Consider the following 25,890-nt stretch of genomic DNA (forward strand, 5'->3'; position numbering starts at 1 on the left):
CCCCACAAAGATTGTCTTCACTGTACCCCATAAAGGTTTTGTTCACTGCACCCCACAAAGATTGTGTTCACTGTACCCCACAAAGGTTTTGTTCACTGCACCCCACAAAGATTGTGTTCACTGTACCCCACAAAGATTGTGTTCACTGTACCCCACAAAGGTTTTGTTCACTGCACCCCACAAGGATTGTCTTCACTGCACCCCACAAGGATTGTCTTCACTGCACCCCACAAAAATTGTGTTCACTGTACCCCACAAAGATTTTGTTCACTGCACCCCACAAAGATTGTGTTCACTGTACCCCACAAAGATTTTGTTCACTGCACTCCAAAAGGATTGTCTTCACTGCACCCCACAAAGATTGTGTTCACTGTACCCCACAAAGGTTTTGTTCACTGCACCCCACAAAGATTGTGTTCACTGTACCCCACAAAGGTTTTGTTCACTGCACCCCACAAAGATTGTGTTCACTGTACCCCACAAAGATTGTGTTCACTGTACCCCACAAAAGTTTTGTTCACTGCACCCCACAAAGATTGTGTTCACTGTACCCCACAAAGGTTGTGTTCACTGCACCCCACAATGGTTTTGTTCACTGCACCCCACAAAGATTGTGTTCACTGCACCCCACAAAGATTGTGTTCACTGTACCCCACAAAGGTTTTGTTCACTGCACCCCACAAAGATTGTGTTCACTGTACCCCACAAAGATTGTGTTCACTGCACTCCAAAAGGATTGTCTTCACTGCTCCCCACAAAGATTGTGTTCACTGTACCCCACAAAGGTTTTGTTCACTGCACCCCACAAAGATTGTGTTCACTGTACCCCACAAAGGTTTTGTTCACTGCACCCCACAAAGATTGTGTTCACTGTACCCCCCAAAGATTTTGTTCACTGCACCCCACAAGGATTGTCTTCACTGCACCCCACAAGGATTGTCTTCACTGCACCCCACAAAGATTGTGTTCACTGCACCCCACAAAGGTTTTGTTCACTGCACCCCACAAAGATTGTGTTCACTGTACCCCCCCAAAGATTTTGTTCACTGCACCCCACAAGGATTGTCTTCTCTGCACCCCACAAAGATTGTGTTCACTGTACCCCCCAAAGATTTTGTTCACTGCACCCCACAAGGATTGTCTTCACTGCACCCCACAAGGATTGTCTTCACTGCACCCCACAAAGATTGTGTTCACTGTACCCCCACAAAGGTTTTGTTCACTGCACCCCACAAAGATTTTGTTCACTGCACTCCAAAAGGATTGTGTTCACTGCACCCCAAAAAGATTGTGTTCACTGCAGCCCACACACAGAAAAATGGATGTGGATCACTGACACCTGCCTATCTCCTATCCCACACCACACAGCAATATCGATTGTAGTTTGTAGAACACAGTTTCCCTAAAATTCAGCAGACTCTGTCCCTAACAGGATTGAGAAGAGATCGTAGATCAGGAGAACTAAGTGCAGACCCCACCCCACACAGCAATATCGATTGTAGTTTGTAGAACACTCTGACCCTAAAATTCAGCAGCAGCCTCTCCCTAACAGGATTGAGAAGAGATCGTAGATCAGGATTGAGTGCAGACCCCACCCCCCACACAGCAATATCGATTGTAGTTTGCAGAAGACACTGACCCTATAATTCAGCAGACTCTATCCCTAAAATGCCTACAACTCGCCCTGCCTAAACACTCCGACCTGTCCCTCAATTCTATCCGGACACAAATGGTTTTTTCCTGCCTATCTTTCCCTAATCAGCAGCCAGCACGTTGATGTGTGCTCTGTCCCTGATCTAAGCAGCATAATGACGCCGCTGCGGCTGCCTCGAACTTATAAAGACTTGGTCACATGCTTCAGACAGCCAATCACAGCTACTGAGACATTTGCAGGCATGGCTGGGATGGCTTAAGGCACACCAGTTAAACGATTGTTGATTGGCTGTTGAAAGCCCGCCATGAAAAGAGCGCCAAAGCATGCAAAACCCGGAAATAAAACGACCGAACAAGGATTTTTACCCGAATATACAGTAAAGTGTCCGTGTTCGTGTTCGGGTAACAAAAATCCAATTATTCGGTACGAACACGAATAATACAGTCCGTGTTCGCTCAACACTAAACTTCAATAACACATGAATAATTAATTAACACTCATAGCATATATATTTACCTTTTTACACAACCATATATACACTGTAACTCAGCTATTGAAGTTCGAGCTACCTCTTTAACCTAAACTTTAATATGCCCTTTCAAAGAAAGACAAACCTCACAAAATGAGCCACGATAGAGTGGGAAGCTGTTATGTGCTTCATTCTAACAGCTGCATCCTTGTCATCTTCTGCCCCACTAATGACACATCCTCTCACTTTTTATAGGTAGTAACTTGTGCTAGAGGACTGTTTTAGAGCAACTGTCAATCTATCCACCAATCACTGGTAAGTATTCATTTCAAATGTATTTATTTATTTTTTATTAATAACTGAAAATTTCTAGAAATGTCTTGTCTGCCAGGAACACATAGGTGGTGGGGGTAGATACATTTTATGCCCCACCCTTCACCTTTATTACCATCCACTTTGGCATCTAAATCTCATGTTATTGCCTCTAAGCCAGGGGTCTTCAAACTATGGCCCTACCGAGGAAGTCAATGCTTTACGAGCTGACGTAATGCGTATAGGTGGTGGAGCCTGCATGTCGGACGTCACATCCCCTCCAGACTGTTATGCGGAACTGCACTTTGTTATGCACTATTGAGTGCTGGATCTTGTAAGTGTATCTCTGAATAAAGAGCATTAGATTGTGTTCCTTATCTCCCTCATATGTGCCCCTGACTGAGCTGGACTGGAGCATGGATCTTCACCGTTTTCCCTGGGTTGACCATCATCTTTCTACCCCAGTGAGGGGATAGCTGTTTTAGACCCTTGGTGAATCTGGGGTGTAAGAGTGAGGTGAGAGGCCACTGTAACTGGTGGAGGGTCTATTAACACGATCACTGAGGTGGAAACCGCTGGAGATTATTTTTATTGGACTTTATCTAATTTCTCTCACTATATGTGCACATTATATATTTCATTGTTTGAGTATTTATTTATGATGATTTATATACGTTTTGTTTCTGGCGCAACACTGTTTGATTATATTTAATACTGTATTGTGAGGTGTGAACACATTTGGTGTATACTGCTGGATATTTAATTACTTTTAATAGTTGCACATTATTTTTCACCACGTATATATATATTTTTTTGTGATTATATGCACTTTGCACCATTGCTGCGCTGATAGTTTTTCACTGTTATAAGTTATATTATTAGCCTTACTTCCATGTAATGAGCTAAACAAATGTTCTATAAAACTCAGTTTTGTCCAAATTTTGGAAATTGTTCTTGTGTTTATTGAGATATTGATTAAAATCTTAATTTTCAAAAAGGGTGTACACATTGATGCTGAGCACTGTATATACTGGGGTTGCCCTCTTTCTATATAATGTGGGAGGGATGTATGAATGTCAAAAGTGGTTGGATGAATATGTTAACAGGCAAAACACATACATGTATGTAAGTCAGTGTATTTTTGCTGCTGCTGATTGGAGTTTTTTTTCTCTAAAAGGCCAAACTACCAAGACAGACTACAGTCTACAATATGTATCATGTCTAAAGCATTGTTTTCATTAGAAGCAGAAATAAATTAAAATGAATAAACAAAAAAGAGTATTTGTATTGGAAGTATAATTCTTTAATTCAATGCACACATGCATGCACATCCAGAAATATAGTTTGTGTTCATGATCTCATCTTGAGCGGTGCTATATTTTGCTCTGTAGTGGGTTTTCTGGAGCATTAATGATTGTCCTCTGAAAAGCATTCCAAGCAAGCCAAATGTCAAGATAAGATGCAACTCAGTGAATCACTGATATGCCATTTGTCATCATACTTCCATAAACACAGAAAACAACTGCGGCACTCCTCATACCATTTTTCTGATCATTAGGTTGCAGCAAATATAATCTCATCATAGTGGCACTCCAGGCTTGTTTTTGTCTAGGGGGCTAAAGGTATTATTCTCAAAATGTTTATATAAATATTCATAAGTCCTCTTCATCTGAAAATCCAACTATCAGCCATCCGTACCTTTAATAAGCAAAAAAGGTTAGAAGCTTACCTGCTTTATACTGGTTGAAGAAAATGTCCTCTGAGCATAAGATGGGAAAACAGACACCTCAATCTGCAACTTTAACTTAGCTAATGAATAGAGTTTGCTTTCTTTATAAAATGGAATAAGGTTTTCAGAGATATTGGAAATCTCAGATCAATTTATTGAGATCTGGAGACAATGGATTTTGTATTATCTTACATCCAGACTTAGATATAGAGTATCTTACAGTTTTAATATGGTCCAAAATCCAATGCCATCTAGTGCTCGTACAGGAAAGTGAAACTTTATGGAGATAGGGTTGGTTAGGTTAGTTAATGAATAAATGCACTTACTAAAGCACATATTGTTATTTTTTATTTATTTATCCCTGTACCCTGGTCACAAAAAGTAAATTGCAATAGTTCTTGTTTTGCTAATAAACAGGAGTTTCAGACACCAGCCTGTAAGTGGTTGTATGAATCGTCTGTTCTTGCAGCAGCTGCTCCTGGCCCCCACTACAGGAGTCTGAAGGGAGCATGACTATAGATCAGTGATGGCGAACCTTGGCACCCCAGATGTTTTGGAACTACATTTCCCATAATGCTCATGCACTCTGCAGTGTAGTTGAGCATCATAAGAAATGTAGTTCCAAAACATCTGGGGTGCCAAGGTTCGCCATCACTGCTATAGATGAACTTTGTATTGAGGATAAATGAGCAGTCCATCTCTTGTTTTCCTTTTAGCTCCCTTTATTGGTGTTCAGGAGAAGCTGATGTAGGGAGAGAGGATGTAAACACACTGCTTCTAGGCTTCCCATGTTGGAAATCCCCATTTAAACTATGCAAATCTCTGGTTTAAAAAAAAAATTGTTTTTTGGAACGGAACAGAACCCTATTTTTCCTCCGTGTAAAAAACGGAAAGGAAGGAAAATCGGATGTCAGCGGTGTCATCCGCTGACATCCGCAATGCCCATAGACTTACATTATGTCCGCATATCATCCGCAAAAGGATGGGATGATATGCGGACACACGGAGCGGATGACACAAGTGTCATCCGCTCCGTGAAAAAAAAAAAGTCCCGCAGCGGATAAGAACAGCGGAGCGGCCGTCTGAAAGAGCCCTTACCCCTAAATACAATTATTTTAAAGGCAAACATTTGTATTGCTTCCACTAGTAACAAACTCTCTCAAACAGACTAAGAAATTCCATTGGACACACTCCTGGGGTACCCAAATCATGATTTAGAAAAAACTGTTCCAGTGTATACAACTTCTATTGTCAACCCCTGGACTATACTTCCCCCAGGTCAGGTATTTAACCACTTAAGCCCCGGAAGATTTTACCCCCTTCCTCACCAGGCCCTATTTTGCGATTCGGCACTGCGTGACTTTAACGGACAATTGCGAGGTCGCGCGACGCTGTACCTAAACGAATTTGACGTCCTTTTTTTCACACAAACAGAGCTTTCTTTTGGTGGTATTTGATCACCTGTACGATTTTTTGATCATGCACTATAAACAAAAAAAAAGCGTAAATTTTGAAAAAATAACAATATTTTTCACATTTTTTTACATGAAATTCCCCCCAAAAAAATGTAAAAATTTAATTTTTTTAACATTTTTGGACAATTTTCTGCTACATATGTTTGGTAAAGAAAATCGTAATAAGCGAATTTTGATTGGTTTGCGCAAAAGTTATTGCGTTTACTAACTACGGGAAAGATTTTTGTAATGGCGGCGATCTGCGATTTTTTTGCGGGACTGCGACATTGCGGCAGACAAATCGGACCCTTGACTGACATTTTTGACACTTTTGGGGGTACCAGTGACATTACTACAGTAATCAGTGCTATACATATGCACTGTTACTATAAAAATGACACTGGCAGGGAAGGGGTTAACTTTATTGGAGAAGGAGGGATTAAGTGTGTCCCTAGGGGTGTGTTTCTAACTGTGCAGGGATGTGGCTGTTCATGTAACAGCAGAGATCAACGGTCCTACATAGCAGGACCGTTTGATCTCTGCTGTTACACAAGGGAGAATGACAGGCGGCTGTGTTTACATTAGCCACCTGCCTTTCTCCCTCTGTAACCAACGATCGCGAGTGACCGGCGGACATCGGGTCCGCCGGTCACTCGCGCGGAGGTGTCCGTGAACGAGCGGGGGTGGGAGCGCGCCTCCGGCGGCGTAGGCTCGCCCCCTATTGGCTCACAGGCTAGTGACGTACCGGTACGTCACTTTGCCTGCACAGGGATGACCGCCGCAGTATATATACTTGCGGCGGTCAGCAAGTGGTTAAAGTCGCGGCAGTTCTTAAGGAACAATCAAAGCCGTAATGTACCACAAAATGATACCTTACTTTGTGCACTGGTCAAAATCATTTGGTGGAGGGGGGATTATGGTCAGGGGTTGTTTTTCAGGGGTTTGGCTTGGCCTCTTAGTTACAGTGAAGGGGACTCTTAAGGCGTCAGCATACCTAGACATTTTGGACAATTTTATGCCCCCAACTTTGTGGGAACAGTTTGGGGATGGCCCCTTCCTGTTTCAACATGGCTGCGTACCACTGCACAAATCTAGTAAGTGAGCCGGAACTCCAAATCCATATAGAAAATGTGTTTGTTACATGAAAAGAGCATACAAGAAGGCTAATATGTTTTGGCAAACTGCCTTGATCACAGCACAATAATGAAGTAAGATACAAGCAATTAGACAATTGTGCTAATTATAAATACGAATTGCCTAATTGGTAACCAGGCATAACACTGAGAAAGCCTATGGACATAAACACAATATTAAGACAAGAAATAAAAAAAAGTTCAAAGAAATCAAACAACAAATAAAAAAAAAAATGAAAATACAAATACATATATAGGTACATAACGGCAATAACCTGTGTGAAAATATATGGCTCCAATGTGTATAAAAGGGCCAAAAAATATATAATTAAAGGGCAGTTAATAGCACAAGATAAATTATCCATGATTCAAAGCACTAACAATACACTAGATTAAATTATGGTATCATTTCAGAAAAAGGTCCACACCATATCTGTAGTTTATACCTGCAGGAATCCTAGTTTGGAGATTAACAATCCACCAGACCTCCCTTTCAAGGAGCATCCTGTGGGTGTCACCCCCTTGGAGAGAACCATTACCTCTTTCCAAACCACAGAATTTAAAAGAGCTCATGTTGCCAGCATGAGTATGTTTAAAGTGTTTTGAGACTTTGGACAATCCCTTGTTGCTAGTGTAAGAAGCGCCATGATAATGACATACACCCTACATACTGTAGCCTACATAATGTACATTCTATGGCATAGACCACATTAGAAGTGCCACAGTTGGCATAGTTATGGATGGTAAATTCTCTCCCAGTAGCACAAGCAGTGATGTCCTATGTTTACTGCTGTGCTTCTTGCAAAAGCGGCAGGTGTTCAAGCCACATATATATGAGCCAGAGACAGTCAACCATGTCTTATTCTGTCATGAAGACAGAAATAGGTTAAGGGATAAAATATTCCCCAGGGTACTTGAACAGCGGCTTGAAAAGCTGCAGCCCGCTGACAAAATGGGAACAAGATCAGGATCTGCATATAAAACCAGTAGATACTAAGAAATTATACCTTTGGTGAAACTGAACTCATGTGAGAAGGTAGTGACAAAGGTGATTGGATTTTGGGAAGAACAAGAAAAACCTTTTATCTTGTATTGCTTTTTGTCAGTTTTCCCTGTTTTATTTACTTTATGGAGGCTATACGGGTGGCTCTATCAATATGCCACTGTTTGTAGCCACATACTTTCAGCCTAGAGGTTATGCTATTACATTCATGAAGGAAAGAATCCATATCAGAACAATTTCTCCTTGCTCTAATATACCCCCCCCCCTTCCCCCCTACAGGGACAGACTTGATAGTGTGCATTGGATAACAGCTGGTAGCCAAAAGCAAAGAATTTCCATCACATTCCCTACAGAAAGTGCAGGAATGGACAATATTGCCGTTCAGATCACCCGTGAGAGTGACATCCAAAAAATTTATGTGAGTGGGATGACTCTCAAAACTGAATTCTAAGTTCAAAGAGTTATTATTTACATATGCCTTGAAGAATGCCAAGTCTCAAGCTGTCATGTCCCACACTACAATTAGATTATCAATGTAATGACCATACCATCTGATGGCACCTGTGCAGTGGTTGGTGCGGGAGAAGAGAAACTCCTCCTCCCACCATCCCATGTACAAGTTGGCCAAGGAGGGTGAAAATTTTGCCCCCATGGAAGCAACACTGCACTGCAGATAATATGTCTGGTCGAAAATAAGTTACAAAAGGAAGACCATAGACATGACATTAAATTCCCTCAGATCCATACCATATATACTGTAGCGCTGTAAATGGAATCTGCGAGCCTGAAGTGCCAGATTGTGAGGAATACAGGAGTAAAGAGATTTTACGTTCATAGTGACCCAAAGAGAAGAGTCCTGCCAAGTAATATCCTGTATGTGAGACAATAGTGTAGATGAATCTTTGATAGAGCCAGAAGATCTGTTTTTTAGGGGCTGCATATACTGATCTATTATTGTCCCAGCCTTTCAAAAAAAAGAGCCATTGCCCACAACTATTGGGAGGCCCTGTAAAGGAACAGTATTATTATGTAGCTTGGGTAAATGATGAAAGACTGGGACTAATGGACTATCAACAAGGAGACACTGTTTTGGGAGTAAGAACTCCTATCTCTATGCCTGTGTCCAAAAGACATGATAATCGTATCGTGAAAACCCTTGTGGGTGAAGTTGAGGTATCCTTTGATTGGCACAGAGCCTCCTTATTGTAATCCTCTGAATCGAGCACCACAACAGAACCACCTTTATCCACTTCTCCATTGACAATATCAGAGCGAGAGCTAAGAGATTTAAAAAAAAATCTTTCAGACTGGGTAAGATTATCTCTCCCAGGGGTGGAAACTGTTGTGGTCCCCGTACTTACCTCTTTGAGATCTTTTTCAATAAGAGCCTGGAACGTCTTCATTGCGGTACTCCTGGTGTGTATGGGATAGAAATACCTATTGCCAGTATGTATTGTATCGGTCTCTACCCCACACACACCACCTATAGACTCAGATAACAAACTATCCAGACTAGACTTCACCACCAAATCCTGGAAAAGAAAGGCGTCAGTGTCATTACTATTGGATTTAGAGCCTTTCTCATCAGATACCTCCAAGGAATCACCAGAAATAGCAAAATGTTTCCTAAGTAGGAGATTAAGTACATATCTATTAATATCAAGTATTGTAATGAATCAAAATGACTTGACTGTGAAAAAGAAAGACCCTTGGACAAAAGTGAAATTTCTAAAGCAGTCAATGAGGTTTAGGAGAGATTAAATACATTACACATATTAGTGCGATTATCAGTCACCTGTGTCAATCCTTGTTGCGGGCCTGGCGAGGATAGTTGTGTCTTCTTGGCAGAGCATTTGCCCCTCCTTGTCCATTTTTTTTTTTTGGCTTTGATATCCGAAGTTGCCAACTGTTTTTTTGGAGTATTTTCATCTGTGTTTCTTGGTGAAAACAAAGGAGACTGAGCTCCTAGATGATGATCTCCCATCCATGGTATCAGACAACTCCGATTGCGAATCTGTTAAATCTGGTGAGCTAAAGTTAACAGGCTTGCGACTTCTGCACCATTTCCTTTTATCCCTTAACATGGAGATTGCAGTCCACCAGCTCTATTGCGAACATAAATTGCACTTTGTGCATCGTCCTGTACATCCCGCAAATATTTGTTTCTCTTTGTATTATTGATTTCTTGTTAAAGCTTATTCAGGGAGCTAGTAAGATCACTATTCAAAGTGGTGAACACCTTCAAAGAGTGGAACGATTTTTGATAGACTCAATCTCAGCATTAATGGTTTGTAGTATATTTTCCTCTTGTTTGATGATGAGTCTCATCAAATCTAAAGAACATTTTGTGAGAATACCATTCCTATTCGAAACTCATCTGAATAATGAGTGGAGGGGAATTTTTTTATTCTTAGTACTCTGGGGATCATCAAAACATATTGTTTTAGATCAGTGAGGTCCAACCAGATCTTAGTCTCCTTGATGGTTTTAGTCCTCACATTTTCAAATATTGTAGTACATACAGAGTCCTCGAATGGAGGTATAGGGTCCTTGGTAAAACCTGGGATTTTTTCAAATGCCGGTCCATACCAACTCTGTATAGCAAACTCAGTGTAAAATCTCAGTAACATAAATACTCTTTTATGTAACTTACATTAAAATCCAATGTGGATATGTGGATTTTGAAGATATGAAAAAGATATGAAAAAGTCCCAACAGATGCAGCGCTCTGAACAGGGGAACCTCTATATAAAGTTCATGGAAGGAATCCACAGATGGGTGCTCTGGCTTTGATGCCCTCCATACCACAAGTGAGCAAACAAATCCAGTAAGTGAGCCAGCAACTCCAAATCCATATATAAAATGTATTTGTTACAGGAAAAGAGCATAAAAGAGGCTAACATGTTTCGGTAAACCGCGTTGATCACAGCACAATAATGAAGTGAGATACAGAGTATATATGCATAAAGCAAGGTCCAAAAAGACATGAAAGAGCGAATTTGAGGTGGAGGAACTTGACTGGTCTGCACAGAGTCCTGACCTCAACCCGATAGAACACCTTTGGGATGAATTACAGTAGGGACTGTGAGCCAGGCCTACTTGTCGTACATCAGTGCCTGACATCACAAATGCGCTTCTGGAAGAATGTTCAAACATTCCCATAGACACACTCCTAAACCTTGTGGACAGTCTTCCCAGAAGAGTTGAAGCTTCTATAGCTGCAAAAGGTGGGCCGCCTCGATATTGAACCCTACAGACTAAGACTGGGATGCCATTAAAATTCATGTGCCTGTAAAGGCAGGCATCCCAATACTTTGACAATATAGTGTATTTACTTGTATTACACTTTTTTTTTACATTTCTGCAGCTGCTTCCTGGTTTCTGGCTGAGGCCAAAATTATATCATTCATCCCAGGAGTCTTCATGGACATTTTTTTCTTTCATCTGGAGGAGGGGATGAGGGGCTTTTTCAGCTAATCACTCTCTTCTGCCTATATAGTCAACCCAAGGGCAGATTAAAGGAAGTAAATGCTGCATTAATCATTTGCCCTTACTCAAGATGGCTATGGCTAGAAATGCTAGAGGGGTGTTTTAAAAGTGATTTTCTCAGTAAAATAATAAAAATGAACTAAATAGCGTTTTTGGTTTGTAGTGCTCAGATACAATTAAGTTCTGCTATAATGTGAACCGCTTTTTACCTAAAATAAACACATAAAGAAAAAGCTACACTCTTTGAAAAAGAATCAAGGTTGTTCGGATATGTTAACTGAATTTGATAACTGAATAATATTCTAAATTTTCTCATCCAATCATACTTTATATTGTATTAATGACACCATTATGGTGCCATGTATAATGGCCAAAAGAAGTACTGATCATTTCTTACTAGAATTCAGGACAGAAGTCCTGTGAGGAGATCTTTGTCCTCAGGCTCTTAGAATGAGATATACAGTATATTCAATGAATTGTTGTTATGTATTCATTCATGATCTGACGTCACTACAAGAATAAACAAATGCAAAACCAGTTTCTCTTGTTGTCATACAGGATAGCAACAGTGATGGAGTTTTTAATTACCTCCTTCCCAAGCCTACTCTCACTCTTCACTCCTACATTTAAAAATCTACTTTTTTTGCTTGAAATTTACTTAGAACCCCCAAAATTATATATATATATATATATATATATATATATATATCTATATATCTATATATAGATATATATATATATATATATATATATATATATAGATATATATATAAATATATATATATATATATCTATATATATATATATATATATATTTATTTTTAGCAGATACTCTAAAGAATAAAATGGTGGATGAAAGTGTTCATGAAAACACTTTCATGAATAAAAGAAACAAAACAAAACAGTAAAGTTAGCCCAATTTTTTTGTATAATGTGAAAGATGATGTTATGCCAAGTAAATAGATACCTAACATGGCACGCTTTTAAAATTGCGTCTGCCCGTGGAATGGCGGCAAACTACGGTGCTTAAAATGAACGCTTAAAAATTTTTTAAACGCCTTTACGGGTTACCAGTTTAGAGTTGCACAAGAGGTCTGGTGCTAGAATTATTGCTCTCGCTCTGACGTTCGTGACAATACCTCACCTGTGCAATCACCATTTACATATGTGTGCATGAGTAATGTATGTGTTCGCACCACTGTGCGCATAAGCAGGGACTGGGGGCGCTTTACGTTTTTTATTTATTATTTATTTTATTAAAAATTAAACTTCACATTTCTTTAAATTTTTTTGTAATAACTTTATTGCTATCACAAGGGATGAACAACATCCCTTGTAACAGCATGGGCCATGACAGGTCCTCTTTATGGGGAGATTTGGGGTCTATCTCTCCTCTGACTCCCCATACAGCCAATCAGACTGAGATTGGTCTGATCGGATGCTTCTCTGGCTGCTGGTGGCCAGGTAAACAAGGGGCGGAACCGGAAGTGATGAATACTCGTTGCTCCCAGTTTCTAGGGTTACAGAGAGAGGGAAACAATGTCAGTTCCACTCTCTCTGTACAGGGCAGCCATTGCCACTGGCTGCATCACTCCCGGCCTCCGCAATGGGACCAGAGAGCCTGGGAGAGGCGGTAGCAGGAAGGGGGTTTGACCCCCTGCCACCACCTGCAGAAGTGATCGAGTAGCTAATTAGCCACTAAGATCACTTCTGCCTGAATAGGAATTGCCAGCTGAACATAATGATATTGGGATGATGCCTGTAGGTGCAGGCATCATCCCAGTATTACCACTGAACCCCAAGGAAGTATGGGTACATCAATTTGGGGGAAGTGGTTAAACTGGCCATTCACTAATCACAAATTGGCCAGACCAGCAGACTGGACTATGACATCAGCTTGTCTTTACCCAATAATCAATATATTTTTGTAAACAGAGTAGAAATCCAAACTGTGAAAAGAGGCCTAAAAGCTATATAAACTGCTGATATTTGCCCAAATCATTTTCTTGTCATCTTCTAAAGTCATATTATCTACCAACTGTTTTATTGAAGTTTTTAAGAGGCTGGTGAAGAGAAATATAACCCATTTTAAAATAAGTAGATATTTTATATAAGCCATTATGAAACATTTATTGCCTCTTTAAACCACAATGTAACCTTAACCCTAGTTGATATTTGTCTGCTTATTTGTTGTGGATCAATTCTAGTTAGAACTGATCCAAGTAGGCAAAAAGTAAAATCTATATTATACATGCAGTATTTGTATATATTTTTTGAATGTGCATGTCATTGTGTTGGCTTGTCTAGTAGAAAGTGTGACCTAAATTTACACATTAAAAAGGAATGTCCTCAGGACTGATGGAATAGAATTGGCAGACTTTTCCTTTTCTAATCCTATGCAAAAGGCAAATGCAAACTGTAGTGTCAAACACCAAAGGCTTATTGTAATTGGTCAAATGGGTAATTTTTAATTGTTTGTGGTCTTAGAAAATGATGGTTGTAAATACTTCAGCTATTGATATTTGTTATTAACAAAAACGGTTGGATATGTTTTAGGCATTTGAAAGGAAATATTGTTCTACATCAAAACTGTTTGTCTGATCAACAATCATCAGCTTCCTCTACATCTTAGTAAATGAGGGAAATGGGCATGTCAGGTGAATATTTAACTTCTAAAAGCGAGGATGTTAGGAGGAATGGACCAAGGTATAGAGCAGTGGTCTCCAAACTGTGGCCTGGGTAGGCCTTTGCATGCCTTTATCCAGCCCTTGGGGCACTTTCCCTCTCACTGACATTAACAATGGGGAAAAATTCCTGCAACTGACACAAACAGTGCAGCAATATTTCTCCCACTGACACCATCTATGGGACACTATTCCTTCCACTGACACTAATGATGGGGCACTAATCCTCCCACTGACACCAATAATGGGGTAATATTCCTCCCACTGACACCAATGATGGGGCATTTTTACTGACATTTTCTCTTCCCACTGGCTACAATCTGGCACCTCTAAAATCTGAAGTATAGTAAACTGGCCCTTTGTTTAGAAAGTTTGGAGGCCCCTGGCATAGAGTATAAGGATACATGTAAGACACATAGGTGGATATATAGACTGGACAGACATGTTGGATATGTTGAGCATATATATCCTTGCCAAATTCATGAAAAGGAAGGAAGAACTCAGTTGTCTGAAGGGACTCATAGGGCTTCTGATCATTGTATTATATCTGATCATTTAGTTTTGGGATCCAATAAATGCTACACTCTCTGGACAAGAACCAGGGGTGCCTGGAACTTTGCTTGAAGAGGTTGCATTGTACACCTGCATCCTTTTCCACTATAATGATATATATTATTAAGTATATACTCTAGGAGTGTGGTTCCTGCGCTATCTTGGATAGATACCACTCACCCTAATGCTGCATATACAATAACTGATACCATAAAACAGTTTAAATATTCACAATATGGGGGGGGGGGGGGGGGGTGTAATGTGCTTCAGGGATATAGGTAAAAGTTGCATAAATATAATCTAAGTAAAAGTGCTACTGTGCATCTCTTTTGTTCCAAAACAATTGTGTAAATAAATATAGAGCGCTTTTGTGCTTAAATCTCAATAAATCAATTAATATCCTAGATAATAAATATAAGGTTCTGGTGTTAATTAGGGATGATCGAACTTTTGAAAAGTTCAGTTCGACCAGAACACCCGAATTTCCTGAAAGTTCAGTTCGGATTCCAGAAAAAAAGTTCTTATAAATTGTCATTTTTGATAGAGAGCCAATTATTGAAAACAAAAATGAGATTTCTTTGGATTTAGTGTCTGGGGGGTCTAAAAAGTGTACCTGTGAAGTTTCAGCTCTGTAGCATGTCCAGAACCAGAAAAAAAAAGTTTGTTTGTATTAGAATTAATACTCCCAAAAAAATGCCCAAAAAAAACACCTGCTGCAAAAACACACCTGGGCGTTTTTGTAGCTGGTGTTTTTTTGGGCATTTTTTGGGCGTCTTTGGAGGCAGGCATAACATCTCAACTTCTGTATAGGGGTATATACACACACACTTATATGTATTTATACACATACACATATATAGGTGTTATAGCAGAGAAGCCATATGGGTGTTAATTATTTCATTAGCGCAAGCATAGGTTTCTGCTACTTTCACACCTATATATATGTGTATGTGTATATATACATACATGTGTGTGTGTATATATACCCCTACAAAGAAGTTCAGATGTCATGCCTGACTCCAAACATGTCCTCAAAAAAGCCCTATAAACGCCTGCAGCAAAAAGCAGGGTGACAGGGGCGAAGCCATATCTCTGTTCTATAAGTGTTCTAAGAGAAATGATCTTTTCTCTATCAGCGGTCACCCTGACATGGAAGGGTTTTGTCACCCTGCCACAGCAGTCAAAGTCAGTTAACCCTACACTACACTACGGTCCCCTTACATTTAACACTTTCCCTACAGAAACTAGATTATTAAATCTAACTATAGTGGAAAATAGTACCCTAACTACACTAGATATCCCTTTCCTCACACTAATAATTGCTAATGACACTTTGAAGCAGAAGTAACAGAACTGCTTCCACTCTCTTCCACGTCCCTGTATTACAATGTTAGGAATTTGGTTGGGCTATCTTATATACTGGGGGGCGTATTCACTAATGATTGGCCTCTGGACCCCCTAGTCACTCCAATCACATTCCTAGCATTCTCCTGCCCCCTCAGTTGGCTTTTACTGATGGTTCTGGTTCAATCACGGGCTTTTAAAGCCCAGTTCCTGTCCCATTGCATTTTGGTCGGTTCTGGTTGCCGAATTCCGAACTATTTCAGCAAAAAGTTCGGAATTCGGCCGAACCTCGAACAGTCAATGTTCGGGTCGAACCGATGGTCTACCCGAACCGTTCGATCATCCCTAGTGTTAATATCAGACTCAAAGTGCTTGTATTTAATAAAAGGTGAATCTGTGCAGCCTCTAAACCGTATTAGTGCTCTGTGTATAATGGTGCCAATACTTTCTTCCTATAAGCATATGTTATTCCTTCCAGTGATGATACAGTGGTATTCCATATACTCTTCATCAAATTACAACCAAAGTAAACAATAAATAAATAGTGTCCAATCCAGATGGTGAAAAAAATATAAATTTACAAAATTAAATGAACTTAAAAATAAAAATGAAAATAAAATCTCTGTGGCATGAACTTGTTCAGTGCTCTCACTTCTAGGTGTACAAAATGCTCACCTCAATGAGGTCAGTAATATGCTTGTATCACTTGACCTAGACTGGCCGTGGTTCCTTTCACTCCTTATCCCGGCGTGGTTCCAAACTTTTGTGGGGGGAATCGCTATCTCTCCTGGGATCTGTCGGTTCTTTTCCTGGGGCTGATGTTCCTATGGGGGCTTTTTGTTTGGTTTCCTCTGGGTTCGTCCCCTTAGCTAATCCCTCTGCTTCTTAGGGCTCATTAAAGTAATGGGGCCATCATGGTGTAGTTTGTTAAAAACTTTTTATTGAAAAAATCTCTCAAACTTACATTTAGAACCGCTATATGCTGTATATCACTAACCGCAGTGGGAGCTCCATTACGTTCCGTCATGTCATTTCCGGGTATCCTACGTGTTGTGTCACGATATCACGTGACTTCCTCAGGGAATTCCCTGAGGTAAGAGTGTTTAGACCTAATCCTATCTGGTGACGGCACATCATGCATTCTGGTTGATTACCCTCTCACTGATCCCACTTTTCCTGCATGTGGATGTTATCTGCAAAGTGTGTTTTGCCTATATGCTATAAGGTATTATAGGCTCATTTTATCTGGTAAGCGTACACATTATTGGTATCTTCCCAATGGAGATGGGACCTAGGTGTTAAAGATTCATTGGTGGATCCTAACATTCTCCCAGGACGATTAATTTTGTCTGGTCGTTTCATCTATATGCTACATAGAAATGTCATTAATTTCTGTCTGCCTACAACATCTTTGTTCGGATGAGGGACCAATCCTCCTTCTTCTTCTGAAGATCATACATCTGTGAAATAAAGTCTGGCGACACCTTTCCCTGAGACATCTTACATCAATTTATATTGGTTCAATTGACTTACTTACTGTAAGGTAGTGTAAGTCAACTTGTTCCGGTAAGCGTGTATATATATATATATATATATATATATACCACTACAAATGGATAGCAAGATTTGAACATCTTCCTTAATTTTCCACACACATGTTTGGACTTTACCCTCTCTACAGATTTCCTGGTGTATCAGGTCTTTAAGATTTTATGCCATCACAGATCTACTCTGTCTGATCAATACAGATTTCTTCCACTCCATGGACAGTTTTGATTAGATATTTTCACATATGGACTCTATTTTCACATGGGACTCACTTTATTTACTATTCATTTTTTAATTTTGTTTAGAGTTATTGTGTTTATTTACAATTAATTCTTATACACCCTATACATGAACAATCATTGTTCACTCTTTTATTATTAGCGCTGCACTTTTTACACTATTATTTTTCTACCAATTTTTTGTCAGTTGGCAGTGCCAGCAGCTTTTTTTATGGTTAGCGCGGTATTTATACTTTTTTACATATATTGATACAGCAGCCATCAATTTTTTGTATAAACAAAGCTTTTATAATTTAGAGAAAGTTTAAGGCGCTGTATAAGTGCTAAGTGCAATAAATAAACAATTGATAAACCCTAGCATTCAATAAATTGAATGTTACAATTCTAATTCATATATATATATAGGTGTTTAAGAATTAGACATGAAAGATCTAGGTGTTTAAATAGTCATGAAATAGTCCAACGAAATTTCCAAAGCAGTAATTCCTCGAAAATTGTGCCAAAAAGTGCTAAAAAAAAAAAAATCTTACGGTCCTAGTGCTTGATAATCCTTCACCCATCAGTATGAGGGTCACTCACCAGATGACCAAGGGCCTCTAGGACCCAGGTTGCTTGTTTAAAAACCACTTACAGTTTTCGTCACTTCCGCCTTTTGTTGGAATGCATGCCGGAATCGAGCGCCGTTCCATATTTCCTTTGCACTGCCTGTTACTGTGTGCCGAAAATAGGCACTTTAAAAAGTAAGTAAAACCATTGTATGTGCTTTTTAACTTTATAATAAAACGGTATTGCACAATCACCTATTTTATCTTCTTGGGGGACGTTACATATCATCTAATTGTGGGACAAGCGCCAATACATCCACTGTGAGCCCAGGGGGCTATCTAGGAAGTCCATTCCATCCCCAAGGAGGATAACCCCTTTGCAATATTTAAAAAAGCAAGCTGGGTCCTAGAGGCCCTTGGTCGTCTGGTGAGTGACCCTCATACTGATGGGTGAAGGATTATCAGGCACTAGCACCTGAAGATTTTTTTGAGCACTTTTTGGCACAATTTTGGTGGAATTACTGCTTTGGAAATTTCATTGGACTTAATTATATATTTATATGAATTAGAATTGTAACATTAAATGTATTTCTATTCACTAGGGTTTATCAATTGTTTATTTATTGCACTTAGCACTTTAAGATACAGCGCCTCAAACTTTCTCTAAATTTTAGAAGACTAGAAGCTGATTGTTTTTTTTGCACAGCTTCTACAGATCTGGCTGCTGCTGTCTTATCAAATCTCCTGCAATGCATCTTTTTTCCTAATACTGGCAAGAAGGTATGTGTTTAATGAAGCTAGAGGTCTGCTTAAAGATATCCATAGATGTGAGATGACAGTCACTTGATTCAGCTGTTTTCAACAATGTAAGCTAAATCTTGACATTTAGGAATACACCATCACTTAGCACATCTAACCATCTGTAAAGGTCTCCAGGCACCTTTTCAGCAAACTTTCAGAGTGAAAGAGACAACCTCATCATTCTGCATATGTTTTGTAAGTTGCTCTTTATGATCCCACCTCCTCTTCCAAAGCGATTACCAGCTGTGTAATATGTCAATCTCTGCTACAAAGAACAAAGTGTGGAATATGTAATAACCCATAGCAACCATTAAGGAAGTCCAGTTCGTACCTAATAGTTTTTAATTAGTTACTATGAATATTGGTTTACTGCTGAAAGTGATTATAAATAATCACCTTGTAAAAAAAAAAAAAAAAAAACATTCAATTTAAAATAGAAATGAAAGGCAAAACATTTGAGTATAGATATAAAAAAAAATATTATAAATACCTTTTCCACTTTTTTTTATAAGTGATCACATACCCCCTGTTCCCTCTGTTATAAGCTGCATAAGAGCTGGGGGGGAGGAGGAGAAGCAGCAGCACACTGAACTTCCTAGTGAATGGCTGTGCAGAGGAGGCGTGTCAAGACAAGCCTATTCATTGGAGGAGAGCAGCCCAGCATAGCTAGAGAACTGACCACACTGTTCTTTCACGCCTAGTGTGGTCATTTTTTTAATAGGAAAGCAGAGGAGTTGGCATGATCACCAGGGATTTCACACAAAGGAAGCAATACAAAGAGAACAGAAGAGTTTTTTATACCAGTACATGGAACAGTGGGCACATATCAGGAATATGAAATGTTGGGGTAACAAACACTTTAAAGAGGAGTTCCGCCCCGGGAAAAAAAAATAAAAGTCAGGAGTTACAAATACTGTAGTTGCTGATTTTTAAATATTAGAACTAACCTGTCCAGGGTTCCCGCAATATCGGCACCTGAAGCCGATTTTCGCATTGGCTCTCGGGTGATGCTGCCGCCATTCAGGGTAAGGGAACCCGGCAGTGGAGCCTTTGGGTTTCAGAGCTGGTCCCCTATTGTGCATGCGTGAAGCGCACTGCACTTTCTAATTGGCCCGGCGGAAGAAGGAGGGGGGCCGAACTTCCGATGGACAGAGCCGTGGCGCTGTCTCCTGGAAGTGGAGAAGGGGATACCTGTCAAAACAGGTATCCCCCCTGAAAGGTGCCAAATGTGGCACCAGAGGGGGGAGGAAGCATATAAGCGGAAGTTCCACTTTTGCGTGGAACTTCGCTTTAATGTCTTTTTCCATGCATTGTTTCATTGGATAAACCTGCTAGAGCTAACATGCAATTGTTAAAATTGGGGGGTTGTACAAGAAGGCATTGGGTTTGATTTACTAAAGACAAATAGGCTGTTCACTTTGCAAGGAAATTCTTCTCAAGCTTAGCAAATGTGGTACAATTTCACTTTGCAAAAAATACCCAATCACATGCAAGGAACAAAAAAAAAAACAGTATTTTTGCTTCTACATGATTAGATGATGGAAGTCAACAGAGCTTCATCTCATTCAAACTAAGGGAAAAATTGTCTTGCATAGTGAAAATCTCCTTGCAAAGTAAGCAGCCTATTTGCCTTTAGCAAATTGACTCCATTATATGTAAGAAAATGACACGATCAAAGTCCAACAGTGAACATAGATCTTCCCTTTTAGGTTTAAGAGGCTTTTTAACAATTGGATCTCGGCTATTAGGTGTTATACACAAATGCGCTTCATCTCTGTAGGTACAGCAGAAATGCTCATAATAAAACGATGCAGACACTTTCCTGTGATAAGAAAATTACAGCACAATTTCTGACTCCACTAGTCACTCTATAAACAGTGCTCTTGTGATGACTCATTTTTAAATCATGTACTCAAATCTGCAATAGAAAAACATCAGACTACTTTGAACTTATTTATATAAATTCTTTAAAGTTCTAAATATTTCAATCATTCTAAGAGGCTGTGCTGATAAAAAAAAAATACAGATATGCCAAACTAAGTATATGCTGAAAGAACAGGGTACAACTTATTAAGTGTCCTATCCCCAGGAGGCCCATACTTATTAATAGACATGTTCAATTTGTTTAGTTACTAATTTGTTTTTGGACGAAATTCAGCATATTCGTTCATTCAGGAGCATTCGAAAAAAACGAAAGACTCTTTGAGGAATGCGTACGAAAACGAATTGTCAGAAAGAACGAAAATCCGAAAGAATGAAAATCCAAAAGAACGAAAAACTATTCAACCTATGAGTTTAACGAATCGATTACATTCACATAATTTAGTTTTTTGTATTTTCGTTCTTTATTCTATTTGTTATCGCTGACTATAAAGAAATAATGAATGCATTTGTATTTCTTTTGGATTTATTCAGATTCATTTGATTTCCGGATGGGCAGTGTTGGGGATGTCATGTGTTATCTCTGACGAATGAGCTTATCCCTTATTTCCTTCTGTCTACAGCAGTCTGCCCTGCAGTGCCAGTGGTCTTGTGAGTTGTGGAGTGAGAGAGACATTATTCCTTTCTAATTAAGCTTATATTATTTCTTCTTAGTAGTAAAATAGGATTTCCTGCAGTTCTATTTTTTTTCCTTTTGTGAGACAGTGTGGGTTTTATTATATTGCTGTGTCTGCACTGCAGATTTTATTTTTTATAGTTAAAAAAAAAACATGATTATTTTTTTCTTGCAGCTTCCTTTAGTGAGACAGTGTGGGTTCTGTTGTTAACCATCCACTAGATAATGATGTAGCACCCTCCTAGTCAGGTGCTAGGTAAGAGAGTGTAATTTTTGGCTCTCTCTGCTTACCAGAAGAGCAGCAGGTAAAACATCTGTGCACTCTGCTTATCAGGGAGTGGGATTGGTAGTCAGGTCTGCCTGGAGTGCCCAGTGTGTATTCATTTGTTCTTAGGGAGTGTCCCTGGCAGATCCAATGGGGAGGCACGTTGGATGCTGGAGGAAACCTGACCAATGGTACACAGATTTTGGTGCTTTCCCAGTGGGTTGGCACAGACAATGGTGCATTATAGGACAGGGTATAAAAAGCCAGGGGCACATGAGGTAGAGGTATTTGGGCAGGAAGCCAGGTCCCAGAAGGAGGGTGGTGGCTGCCTCCTCTTCTGCAACGGTTGGTGGTATTCACAGGCAGTCGGCCTGCACCATGGCCGTGAGACTGAACCCGGAAGTCCAGGAGAAGTTGACTGCAGGAGTTGGAGCACAGCAGTATCTGGAAAAACAGTGTCTGTGAGTACAGAGGAGCTTGCCCAGGGGTCTGCTCAGGAAGGGGACCACTCCAGAGTGTAGAGTCAGTGGACGGATGTCAGCTAGCCCAGAGAGAAAGGGGGTACTAGGGGAGTCCCCTGAAGAGAAAATACTTTAGAAACACTTACCTTATCTTCATTCAAGTAGCAGGATGAAGTAGCGGCCATACTGTATTCTCAAGTTTAGAGTCCTCAGCTTTGTCTAGCCTAGTTAACAGTTGGAGTATCCCACTCATCCCTTCTCCCATCCCAATTACAATAAAACCACAAAAACAACATCCTCTGGACTAATCTTTGACTAAGCCAAGAATATAAAGTACTAAGATTTCTGCTTGCAGTTGCTACGGATAAACCAGGGGAATCCTTAAAGTGTAATCTTCAGCAGCTCCCTAGGGGGCAGTGCTACAATGATATTGGTGGATCTTTGTTTTCATCTTAAGCCCGGCCAATTCTAAGGACTGGGCGGTAATACTCCTTCTCTATCCCTTTTTTTTCCTGATACAATTTATTCATTTATTTTATTATTAAGAAGAAAAAAAAATAATAATTCATTAGTACTATTTAAAAATAGTGGAAATCCTCTCTTCTCTGCTCCTAAATTCCCACAAGGAATAGCTACATGGATGGGGATATTTAAGGGAGTGGTGCATGCTGGTCATGCTACCTGATTGGCTGCACTGCAGTAAAATGAATACAACTATGTAAAAACGAATTATGTGATTATAATTTATTATTATACACAAGTCTAAGGCCCCTTTCACATGGCTCCGTTCCATTGATGGAGCCGTTCTGCTCAGCGGGGGATCGATCTGCCGATCCCCGCTGAGCAGGCAGATGACAGCTCCATCTCCGCTCTGTGTGAAGAGATGGAGGTGTCAGATCCCTGCTGTCCTCTATGGGGGAATCGGATGAGAACGGACCGCCTATCCGTTCTCATCCAATCCGATCCGCCAGACGGATGGAAAATAGGGTTTCCATCCATCCAAGTTTGATGGATAGGATTGGATCAGATGTCAGCGGACATGTCTCCGCTGACATCCGCTGTCCCATAGAGATGCATAGGGCATCAGTTGAGATCCGCCTGAAAAACTGACTGGCGGATCTGAATGGTCTGCATGTGTGAAAGGGGCCTTATACAATTAATATTTGTTATTTGTCAGTTTTGTTCCTTAAATACATGTGCTAGTAGATAGCTAAGGCCTACTAAATAAATCCCAGTGCCGCACGCTGAGTTCGACTCGGAAATGACGAATATTTCCTTATCAACTAATAAATCTGAAATAACGAATGACAGAATAAATGTAAAAATATGGAAAATCTGAACTAACGAAGGTTAGGAATATAACCAATATCCGAATACGAATGCATCCGAAGTTACGAATGATCCAAAGTAAGGAATGCTGGTCATAACGAATTATTCGATAACTGAAAAAAAAAAAAAATTAAATTAAAGTGACAGGAAACAAATTTTTTGGCAGTGCACGTCTACTCATCAAATGCAGGAGTAAATAGCACATAAAAGTATTAACACATTGGACTTTTTTATTTTTGCAAAGTCAGTTTGGAAGAACTGCCCCACATAAGGGTGAGCAGCATGGGCTGGACATTGGATTGTGAAACGAGTTTAGCCAATAAAACACGACAATGCTAAAACCAGAGGCAAACCCTAAAAAGGGTGTTTCTTGTCAGACCATCTTTGAAGATTCAGTTCAGAGTGACCTTTGAAATGCCAATCTACCCAAATATAATATTTAGTTATACTTGGAGTCTGGTGGCCTGAGACACCCCCTAGCTTTGCATGTAAGATCTGTTTGCCATTGTTTCTGGTTCTGCTTCTGCCCAACTTAGGATATGAGATGTTCTTGCCCACTGTGGTGTGTTCGCAATCTTACAGTTAAAATAAAGAAGGTAAAATAAATGCCCAAAAATAATAGTGGAACCCCCCCCCCCCCCATAATGACTTTGGCAGGTGTGTAAGCCTAGGAACCAAAGGCTGAGATCTTACCACTGGAGAAACTCTTAGGTGTTTTAAGATTTCAGCATCTGTTAAAATTACATGTTTATGGTGGACTGACCTTTAAAATATTTTTTGGTCAGGAAAAAAGGGCATCTGGAGGTTCAACAAGTTTTGGAGTGGAAGAGAGATATTATAAATGTAATTATTCATAGTTATTAAAAAGTACCTGTTTTTTCCTCTGTCATAATTGCAGTTGCCTGCCGGCTGCCAGTGAGTGTCAGGTCCACAGAGTGTACTGTGCCCACTGCAGTGCCCACCACTGATTTATACGGTGGCACAGCACCTTGCAAATTAAAAAAATATATATTTTTTATAATTGCAGTTGTCTGGCCTGCCAGTGAGTGTCAGGTCCACAGAGTGTACTGTGCCCACTGCAGTGCCCACCACTCATATATACGGTGGCACAGCACCTTGCAAATTAAAAAAATATATATTTTTTATAATTGCAGTTGCCTGGCCTGCCAGTGAGTGTCAGGTCCACAGAGTGTACTGTGCCCACTGCAGTGCCCACCACTCATATATACGGTGGCACAGCACCTTGCAAATTAAAAAAATATATATTTTTTATAATTGCAGTTGCCTGGCCTGCCAGTGAGTTTCAGGTCCACAGAGTGTACTGTGCCCACTGCAGTGCCCACCACTCATACATACGGTGGCACAGCACCTTGCAAATTAAAAAAAATATATGTTTTATAGTTGCCTGCCAGTGAGTGTCAGGTCCACAGACTGTACTGTACCCACTGCAAATGGACTGTTTGCGGTTGTTTGCGGTGCGTTAAACGGGGAGTTTGGTCTGTCAGAGTTTGGTCTGTCACTGTGAAGCGGGCGTAACCCTTACACTACCTGATTGATACAACATCATACCTGATCGTATACACACACTGGATGTTTTAAAGCGCGTTATTCCAAACAATTTAGTAATGTTAGGTGATTTATGCCCTTTATGGATTAAAACCGACTCTGCGTCAACTACGTAATTTTCCATGGGAGTTTTGCTATGGATCCCCCTCCGGCATGCCACAGTCCAGGTGTTAGTCCCCTTGAAACAACTTTTCCATCACATTGTGGCCAGAAAGAGTCCCTGTGGGTTTTAAAATTCGCATGCCTATTGACGGTTCTCCCGTTTGCGAACATTTGCGGAGGTTCGCGTTCGCCGTTCGCGAACGGCAAATTTTAGGTTTGCGACATCTCTACTTACCAATACATTTAAATTACTTTTATCTCTATTTACACATACTGCTGTTCATTTATTCTTTGGCTTTGACAAAGTTTCATAGATCACACTTTTTACATTTAGAATATTGTCTCGTTTAAGACATTTAATTTTTGAGATACCCACTCTTCACAAAAATCAGCAACATATACAAGGCAACATGCATAAGCATGCATGCAAGCTTTTATTTTCATATGATTTTCACTGTAAACATGACCATGGTCTGTTACACATAATCATTTGAGCTACTGTATGATCTAATTATGAGAGACATTCAGTAATTGAAACTTTACATGTTACCTTCTATTTCTTTCACACATTAATGAACAATCAAATAAAATAATAAATTACTTTAAAAAAAATATATATATATAAAAAAAAAAAATTTTACAGTAAAGAAAAAA

General features: G+C 39.8%; 1 protein-coding gene across 2 annotated transcripts in view; it reads right to left on the reverse strand.

Moving 5' to 3' along the window:
* Positions 1-25,890, reverse strand: part of SYNDIG1 (synapse differentiation inducing 1) — a gene marked incomplete at its 5' end in the record, with an annotated part of 253,235 nt that overhangs the window by 103,360 nt on the left and 123,985 nt on the right. The gene's annotated exons all lie outside the window — the stretch shown is intronic.

This window comes from Pelophylax lessonae (assembly GCF_965119305.1).
Source record: "Pelophylax lessonae genome assembly, chromosome: 3".
NCBI classification, from domain to species: domain Eukaryota; kingdom Metazoa; phylum Chordata; class Amphibia; order Anura; family Ranidae; genus Pelophylax; species Pelophylax lessonae.